Source organism: Bos javanicus, chromosome 29, assembly GCF_032452875.1.
Source record: "Bos javanicus breed banteng chromosome 29, ARS-OSU_banteng_1.0, whole genome shotgun sequence".
Lineage (NCBI taxonomy): Eukaryota > Metazoa > Chordata > Mammalia > Artiodactyla > Bovidae > Bos > Bos javanicus.
The window spans coordinates 18,635,867-18,645,074 of NC_083896.1; the positions used below are offsets into that span (position 1 = coordinate 18,635,867).

A 9,208-nucleotide genomic window follows, 5' to 3' on the forward strand; every position below is an offset into this window, starting at 1 on the left:
AATTGAACCCATATGTTAGTTCCTGGGACACATGTAGTTATTTGCTATTTCTATGCATTACAAAATGATCACCACAAGTCTAGTTACAATCTGTCACAATACAAAGATGTTATATAAATATTGATCATATTCCCCACAGTGTACATTTCAGCCGAGTGACTCACTTTGAAACTTTAAGTTTGTGCCTGTTAATCTCCTTTACCTCTTTTACTTATCTCCCTACCTCCCTCCCTTCGGGCAACAACCTGTTTGTTCTTTAGATCTATGAATCTGTTTGTGTATGTTTTTTTTTTTTTTTTTAGATAATACAATTTATTACTATTTTAAAACAAGTCTCACAAAATAACATTTGGAAACTCAACATTTCTAAATAATTTAACACAATAAGTTTAGTCATAAAGTCATGCTACAGAATTCCTGCATATAAAAGATAATTAATACCAAAGTATTAATACATGTTAAAATGTTCTTCAAAATGGAGAAGAATGGAGTCTTTGGTTCTAGAAGCCAAAGACTCTGGAATGATGCTTGTGACCATGACTGACACCCTGGGAGAAGGAGCTGCCTATATGTATGTTCTCTATGGCTACCAACTCACTGGTCTTTTGATGAGATTGATCCCTCTAGGCAATAGCACCTCAGAGGCAGGTACCCTGATGATCAAAAAAGCAAAGAACGTCTCACCCTTGTAACATTAGCCACAACTTAATCTAGCCAACATCTAAATTAATTTTTAAAACCTAGATGTAGGAAAGATAACTCACAAAGTTTCCATTCTGAGTAACAGAATTCTACTTAATAAATCCCCTAGAGGGATGACTGTTGATGTAGCAGACATAGAAGATGACACCAACTAGGGAAATAGGGAAATCCTGACTCTGATTATGTTGACACACAACTACAGCTCCAGTGGGCTTAGAACGAGCAAGGATGAACTTTAATTTTCTAATATCCAAATGCAGGCTAGGTATTTATCCATCTGCCCTTTGAGAGTACTTTTCACCAGCATCCAATTTATTTTAAAGTGCAAATCTACTGTAAAATAGCTTCTTCTCCCCCACCTCCTTGTTAAATTTGCTAGATCATAATTTGGTTGGCTGGTTCCCTTCTAACCAGCCCAATATGGGAAATTAACTAGAATCCAGTTATGACTCCTCCAAATGTCAAGTGAAAATTTATCTTAGGTTAGAAAAAGGTGAGACTCAGTCTAGTTGTTCATTTTTTTTCTTTGTATTCACTGGTTGATAATAAGGCAGGAATGGAGATATAAATGATTTATAAAAGCTCAGTGATTTAAAAAAAAACATACCCTTAATATTTTTTGATTGCACTTTAAAACTTTAAAAACACTCTTGCTAAAGTGAAGATAAAGGAATATGGTCAAGTTAGCTGTGTTAGAAGCACCAGCTCTGCTGCACTGAATTTGTTTTTACAGACATATTAAGCAGGCCAAATAAAATGCATGCCAAAGGAATTGCTTTCTGCTAAAGGATAACTTTCAATTTAACAGTTATTTTTCTCCCTTTGCCAATATTTACAATGTAAGGTCTTTGTGAACAATCAGATTGCAGTTAGACAATCAGATTACTCATGATTGATGCTTTGACACTTCCCCCCAGTTTCTTTTTTTTTTTTTTTTTTACAGCTAATGACTTAATCCAACCTTTCTAGGCCCTATGCTTTTTCCATTTAGTCCTAAGAAAAATCCAGCTAGAAGATTTTGGGTCACATAGACAACTACCTTCAACTCAACTTATACATCACCAACTCTGAGGATAAGTTAAGAGTTAAGATTCATTTCTTACTCCTCCTTATTCTACTTTAGACCACTGGTAAGAGGTATCAGAAGAAGTATCTATTCAAGTCAAAATTTCTCTTTCTACAGAGGAACCACATTAACATGTCTTACACCACCTCTATTTGTGGAATAGATCCAGTAACCATACCAAGTTACCAGCCAAGTTATCTTGACCAGACATTCTTCTGGTCACATGCAAAACCACTGTCTACACCAGATACTTTCATATATAATTACCAAATTTTATACATATTTTCTTATTTAATGACTGCTACAGTCTACAAAATTTGTGTATTATTGGACAATGAATGAATCAAGAACACCTAAAGAATGATGATCTGTTTTCTAAATTATACTCAAAATGTTAAACTTCAGCTGCTGCTAAGTCACTTCGGTCGTATCTGACTCTGTGCGACCCCATAGACGACAGCTAACCAGGCTCCCCCGTCCCTGGGATTCTCCAGGCAAGAACACTGGAGTGGGTTGCCTTAAACTTCAGAGGGAAAGCAAAACTATCATAAAGTTGGATTCTGTTGATAGTAAGGAGAGGTAGGTTAATACTTATTGTCCAAAAATAACTAAGAATGCTAAACAATAAAAGTGGAGACCCTGCTGAAAAACATAAGTTGAGCCTTCCAGCCCTGCCTTTCTAATATTACATAAAAATTATTAAAAAGAGCATTACAAAAGAAAACACCAGTGACTATTTCCTTCCATCCATGATTATCAAATACATCACCTTCTCTGAAACAACTCAGGTAGCCTACGATTACAAACTGAAAACAAATGGACTTTGGAAAAAGGAATGTTGCTACAAAGCACTGGTTCTTAACCAGGGGCAAATCTGTTCCCACCCTTATTTCCCAGAGGACAGATGGCAATGTCTAAAGACAATGGTTGTCACAACCTGGGAGAGTGTTCTACTGGCATCTAGTGGGTAAAAGCCAGAGATGCTGCTAAACATCCCATACTACAAAGAACAGCCATCCCCCGCAACATTATCCAGCATAAAATATTAATAGTGCCAGGTTTAGAAACTCTGGTTTAAAGGAACAAACTCCTATTTACAAAGAACACAAAAATCTTTCAAGACCTGACTGGGTTATACAAACATAAGCTTAGAATTAGGGAACATAGGAAAGCTGGATTCCTCAGTAGGCTATAATAAAATTTCCTGTGAAGAATTAAAATACTGTACTGATTCCCTGGTAGCTCAGCTGGTAAAGAATGTGGGGGCAATGTAGGAGACCCTGGTTCAATCCCTGGGTTGGGAAGATCCCCTGGAGAAGGAAACAGCTCCCCATTCCAGGATTCTGGCCTGGAGAATTCCATGGACAGAGGAGTCTGAGGGCTACAGTCCATAGGATCACAAAGAGTCAGACACAACTGAGAGACCTTCACTTTTCACTTTCACTGATCCATCACTACAGGAATAGAAGAAATTGAACAATCCACTAAAATGGCATTATGTTTTATTTTTTTTTGCCAATGAGAAATAAGTTTGTTTATTCTTGTACTTCGGGACTCACCAATTCTAGGAAAGCGTTTGCAGCATCTTGCTGGTTGTGGAAGCATCTTCCCTGCAAAAAGTTGTCAAGATGCTTGAAGAAGTGGTAATCAGTTGGCGAGAGGTCAAGTGAATATGGTCGATGACACAAAACTTCGTAGCCTAATTCATTCAACTTTTGAAGCACTGGTTGTGAGATGTACAGTTGGGCATTATCATAGAGAAGAACTGGGCCCTTTCTGTTGACCAATGTCAGCTACAGGCACTGCAGTTTTCCATGCATCTCATAGATTTGCTGAACATCCTTCTCAGATGAAATGGTTTCACTGGGATTCAGAAAGCTGTAGTGGATCAGATGGGCAGCAGACCACCAAACAGTGACCCTGACCTTTTTTTGGGTGACCTTTTTTTGGGTGCAAGTTTGGCTTTAGGAAGTGCTTTGGGGTTTCTTCAAGATCTAACTGAAGGATGAACTGGTCATCGCTGGTTGTTGTCGAAAATCCACTTTTCATCGCATATCACAATCTGATTGAAAAATGTCTTGTTGTTGTGTAGAATAAGAGAAGATGGCACTTCAAAATGACATTTCTTTTGATTTGCGGTCATCTCACAAGGCACCCCCTTATTGAGCTTTTTTTGCCTTTTCAATCTGCTTCAAATGCCCAACAACCATAGAATGGTCAATGTCGAGTTCTTCAGTGACTTCTTGTGTAGTTGTAAGAGGATCAGCTTTAATTAGGGCTCTCAATTGGTTGTTATCAACTTCCAATGGCCAGCCAATGTGCTCCTCACCTTCAAGGCTCCCATCTCCTTTGCAAAACTTCTTGAACCATCACTGCACTGTACATGCATTAGCAGTTGCTGGGCCAAATGCATTGTTGATGTTGCAAGTTGTCTCCACTGCTTTACGATGCATTTTGAACTCAAATTTTAAAATTACTCAAATTTCCTTTGTGTCTAACATCATTTCTCTAGTCTAAAATAAATATAAAATTAACAGCAAGAAATATCATTAGAAAAAAAAAACATAAAGCAAAAAACGAGTATTAAAATGCAATATAAGCCCAGAGACGGCGGAGCCTGGTGGGCTGCCGTCTGTGGGGTCGCACAGCCAGACATGACTGAAGCGACTTAGCAGCAGTAGCAGCAGCGACATATCCATGTTTAATTAGAAAGTGTTTTAATATCAAACAGCAAATTTCAACAATGCAAAAACACAATTACATTTGCACCAACCTAGTATAACCAGGGCACCAAAAGAAAATAAGACTAAATTTCCTATCAGCTTTCAAATGGGGCTATAGTTTTAATTTTTAAAAACTAATGTTTTATATCTTGTGCATCCAAGTTTGTAGAGTAAGATTCACACCTATTTAGTTCACCATCTAGAGTCAATACTGGTTGCTATCATTTAGCTTGGAAAGAAATTAGGTTTTGAAGAGGCTGGAAGCTTAGTATAGTGTTTCGGACTGAGTGAGCATTTAGTAATATTGAATTGAGAAAGGAATGCATAATAACACATCATGATTCTAATACTAGGCCCATCCCCATGAATCCAAAGTTATTTGACTTGAGAAGCCATCCTGGAAAAAAAAGATAGGTGGGGAACTCCATTCCATAAGAATTATTCTAGACACTTTATGATTCTGGATCATATTTCAGAGTCACCTGGTTAAGGATGTCAATCAAGTTTATGGCAAAATAGTTGACTATGTGTCCTTTCATTTTCACTTCAGCCATGTCTTCCAACTTTCTCCATTATGAAATATAGCAAACATGCACAAAATAGTGTAACTAACACCTGTATGTGCACCAGGCAGATTTCACTTTATTTGCTTCTGTTTTTTTCTTGAATCATCAAAAAGCTCTAGATAAGGTAAAACCCAGCCTTTTCATCTCTTTCTCTTTTTTCTCATGATAATGACCATCTTCGAGGTGGTATGTATTCTTTCCATGTTTGTTTTTATACTTCTGCCTTATGTGTGTCCATTAATAACATAGTGTTATGTGTTTTTAAACTTTAAACAATACTGGCATAATATTTCATCTTACCTTTTGAAATTCAATCTTTTTACACATCATATTTTAGAGATTTATCTATGTTGTTATATTTATGTGGCATAGATTTCTATCAGTTCAGTTTAGTCACTCAGTCATGTCCGACTCTTTGCGACCCCATGAATTGCAGCACGCCAGCCCTCCCTGTCCATCACCAACTCCCAAAGTTCACTCAGACTCACGTCCATCGAGTCAGTGATGCCATCCAGCCATCTCATCCTCTGTCTTCCCCTTCTCCTCCTGCCCCTAATCCCTCCCAGCATCAGAATCTTTTCTATTGAGTCAACTCTTCACATGAGGTGGCCAGAGTACTGGAGTTTAAGCTTTAGCATCATTCCTTCCAAAGAAATCCCAGGCTGATCTCCTTCAGAATGGACTGGTTGGATCTCCTTGCAGTCCAAGGGACTCTCAAGAGTCTTCTCCAACACCACAGTTCAAAAGCATCAATTCTTTGGCGCTCAGCCTTCTTCACAGTCCAACTCTCACATCCGGCATTATATTTTAAACAAGGAACACAGAGAAGAATCCATTCCAAGGAGGTCAAATATCTAATCCAAGAAGCATAAATGAAAAATATTTACTATCAGCTAAATTTGCAGCAGTAAAGGATGACATAAAGAATTATTTGAAAGAATATTCTAGACTTCTTCATATACCTTATCTTTTGTTTTCTAATGACATGAATTCTGGCTCTAATTCTAAGAAAAGGATGCACAGAAGTCATTCAAATATTTGTTGAGTGAAACTGAATTATAAATTTTGTGTGAAATGAATACAGAAAAGCACCTTATACTTCTCTGAGAACTACCAGTGACTAAAAGACATTAAGAAACAAGGAGATAAAGCAATTAGCCTCCAATTAATTTTTTAAAGGAGAAACAGAAAATTAGTTTCTATACTACAGAATTAAAAAAATCAACAGTGTAAACCATTTTATAAATAAATTCAATATGAAGTCATTCATTCATTTCCTATTATATTCACTTCCAGTGTAACTTTTGAAAATACATCCATGCATAGCAACATGGCTTCAAACTTACCTACTAGATGAAGGGCAAAGTACAAGAAAAGATCATCTTTCCTCTTAGTTTATGGGCCTTAAATATCACTAAGGGTAATTCTCATTGTCTATGTTTCTGAAAAGAAATACTCAAAGGCTCTGACTGTATAAGCCAGTCAGAGCAAAGATTTCTTCCTATCAAACTAAGGAAGAGCAAAAGTAAGCTAAAAAAGTACTAAACTTTTGTTTAGAATTGATTGTCAAAGCAGTGGTCCCTTTTGATCAGAGTGATTCAGAGAAATCCTGTAGTTCCTACTAAAATGATAGCTGAAAACTTCTGAAAGCCAGGACCAGTTTTGTTTCTTTGACTGGTTTTACACAAGTAAATGGGGAAATATTAATAGCAAGCATTAATAGTCTCTGATTGAGGGACTTTCGGAGTTTGGCAGAGAGCTTCTTGACTTCTTTTTTGCAATCTGTTATGACTCAGTCATGGCTTACTATGGACTTCATCTGGATTACTGACTACCATATCTTGCATTTTCCAAAAACAGTTTTTCATATATGATAAATTCTAAACTCTGCATCCAGCTATTGCTTTGCAGTTCTGAGGTTAAATCACCTAGTATCCTTCACAGAAGAGGCAGTCCTTAAAAATATTGCAATTTGCCTGGGATTCTGTAATGAGATATCTCTTTTCCTTCCACAACTATTTACATAATTCATTTTTAGAGCTGTTTAACTTAAACATTTCTAAAAATATACTTTGAAATACTAAATTTGACTTATTGAAAGGTACCAAATTCAGTCTTTTAAGTTCTATACCTTTACAACAATTACTTCTTTCAACATGAGAGTCAATAGACCAAAGTTATTAGGGAAAAATTTAAAAAATATGAATAGTCAACATTTAGGCTAGGAATTCAAATATAACTACTGCTTATATACATTTCCTTATCTAACAAATGAGGAACTATAAACCAAAAACGTTTGCCTAAGATCAGGTCCACATGTGTTATAAGGCCAAAGTATTGGTCAAAGGGGCAATCATGACAGTCATTTTAACCACTGACTTGGATCATAGAACAATTGGCTGATTGTGCCCAGGACTTGAGTGGATGTGCAGGTTAACACAATGTAAATTCCAGTTGACAATGCACACACTTGTGGAACAAAAGATAGGTAAATATAACATGGGCTATAAGGCCACCAAGGTACTAATTTTTCCTTTTTTCACCCTAACTCTTCTAATTCAACTTTGGTGTCTTGATTCTAGGGCTGCTGCTGTATTTCTAAGAGGAACTCTTCCCAAACCAAAGGCATGACACGTTTGTGCTTCTGAGTCATAAAGAGATGGACCTTCAGGAAAGATGGCCTACAGATTCAAAAGTTAGGTATATATATCTAAATGCCTGGCCTAAAAAATTCTAAACAAACCGAATAAAGCAACACACTTATTCTTTTGTTGTTAAAAATGACCGGACTATAAAGGTTTCAGTAGATGAGGCCACACAGAATGTAACTGGGACTGAATAAAAAACTGAAAATGTATAGTTTCTAAAAAGAGAACTAGAATATATAAGGTTGGTGTTATTGTTGGAGAAATACTGAATAGGTTTAAGAGAATATAAGAAAGGAATGAGAGGTTTAAGAACCATTTGCTTCACACAGAATCTTTAAAATAGACAACTATACAAAACTTATCTATTCTTAAGACATTTAAAGAAGTTAATACAAAGTGGAAAATGTAGTGTTAGTTATCTTCTTCCTCATCTTCTTTAACTACTGGGGTACCATCTAGCTTTTTCAGTTTGGGCATTGTCTTGGTTGCCTCTTCAATCCAGTTCTCAGCAGAATGTTTCTCTTCCAAGAGATTGCCTACAAACACCAGGTCTTCTAGGAATGGCAGTTCTGCCAGCTTCACAAATTCAGCCATCTTTCACCAGGTTATTAGACATGTAGAGAATCTTCAGTTTCTTCATTACATGGGTCCCTTTCAACTTCTCAGTAAAATTGTAGGGGATCCACAGTTCTTCTAATGTGTCCCCTACTACTTCCAGTTCATTTAAGTTGTTTGTGTTGTTTCTTCCTAAAGACAATATTCTTAAGGTTTTTAAGTCATTCAGGTTTGCAGTTTTTTCAATGCAGTTTGTAGTCAGTGAAAGCTTCTCACAGTTAAAAAGTGTGGACAATGATGCGTCCATCTTCTCTACAGGGGGAATCTGGGCATACAGCCTTATCGCTCTGGCTTCAGATGGCTTCTGGCCGGTTTTCTCTTCCCCTCTGGCTAGTGCTCCTTTGATTGTTGTTGCTTCTGCCATTCTGGCAGTTGCTACTGTCATTTCTGTTTGTGTTTAGTTCTGTTTGTTCATTTGTTTCATTTTTTAGATTCCACATGTAAGTGAAATCATACATTATCTGCCTTTCTCTGACTTGTTTGACTTAACATAATATCCTCTAGGTCTATCCATGCTGTTGCAGATGATAAGATTTCTTTCTTTTTTAAAGACTGAGTAATTTTCCACTATTGTTGGCAGAAGGTGTTTGCTATGACTGACAAAACTCTGTTAGCTTTTGTCTTGCTTCATTTTGTACTCCGAGGCCAAACTTGCCTGTTACTCCAGGAATCTCTTAACTTCCTACTTTTGCATTCCAGTCCCCTATGATGAAAAGGACAGTTCTGGAAAATCTTGTAGGTTTTCATAGAACCATTCAGCTTCAGCTTCTTTGGCATTAGTGGTTGGGGCGTAGACTTGGATTACTGTGATATTGAATGGTTTGCCTTGGAAACAAACCTACATCATTCTGTTGTTTTTGAGATTGCACCCAAGAATTACATTTCGGA

The 9,208-nt window shown here is 36.8% G+C and overlaps 1 pseudogene; it reads right to left on the reverse strand.

The window, feature by feature from the left end:
- Positions 1-8,024: 8,024 nt before the first annotated feature.
- On the reverse strand, positions 8,025-8,765 carry LOC133241763 (dynein axonemal light chain 1-like; annotated as a pseudogene).
- Positions 8,766-9,208: the final 443 nt, after the last annotated feature.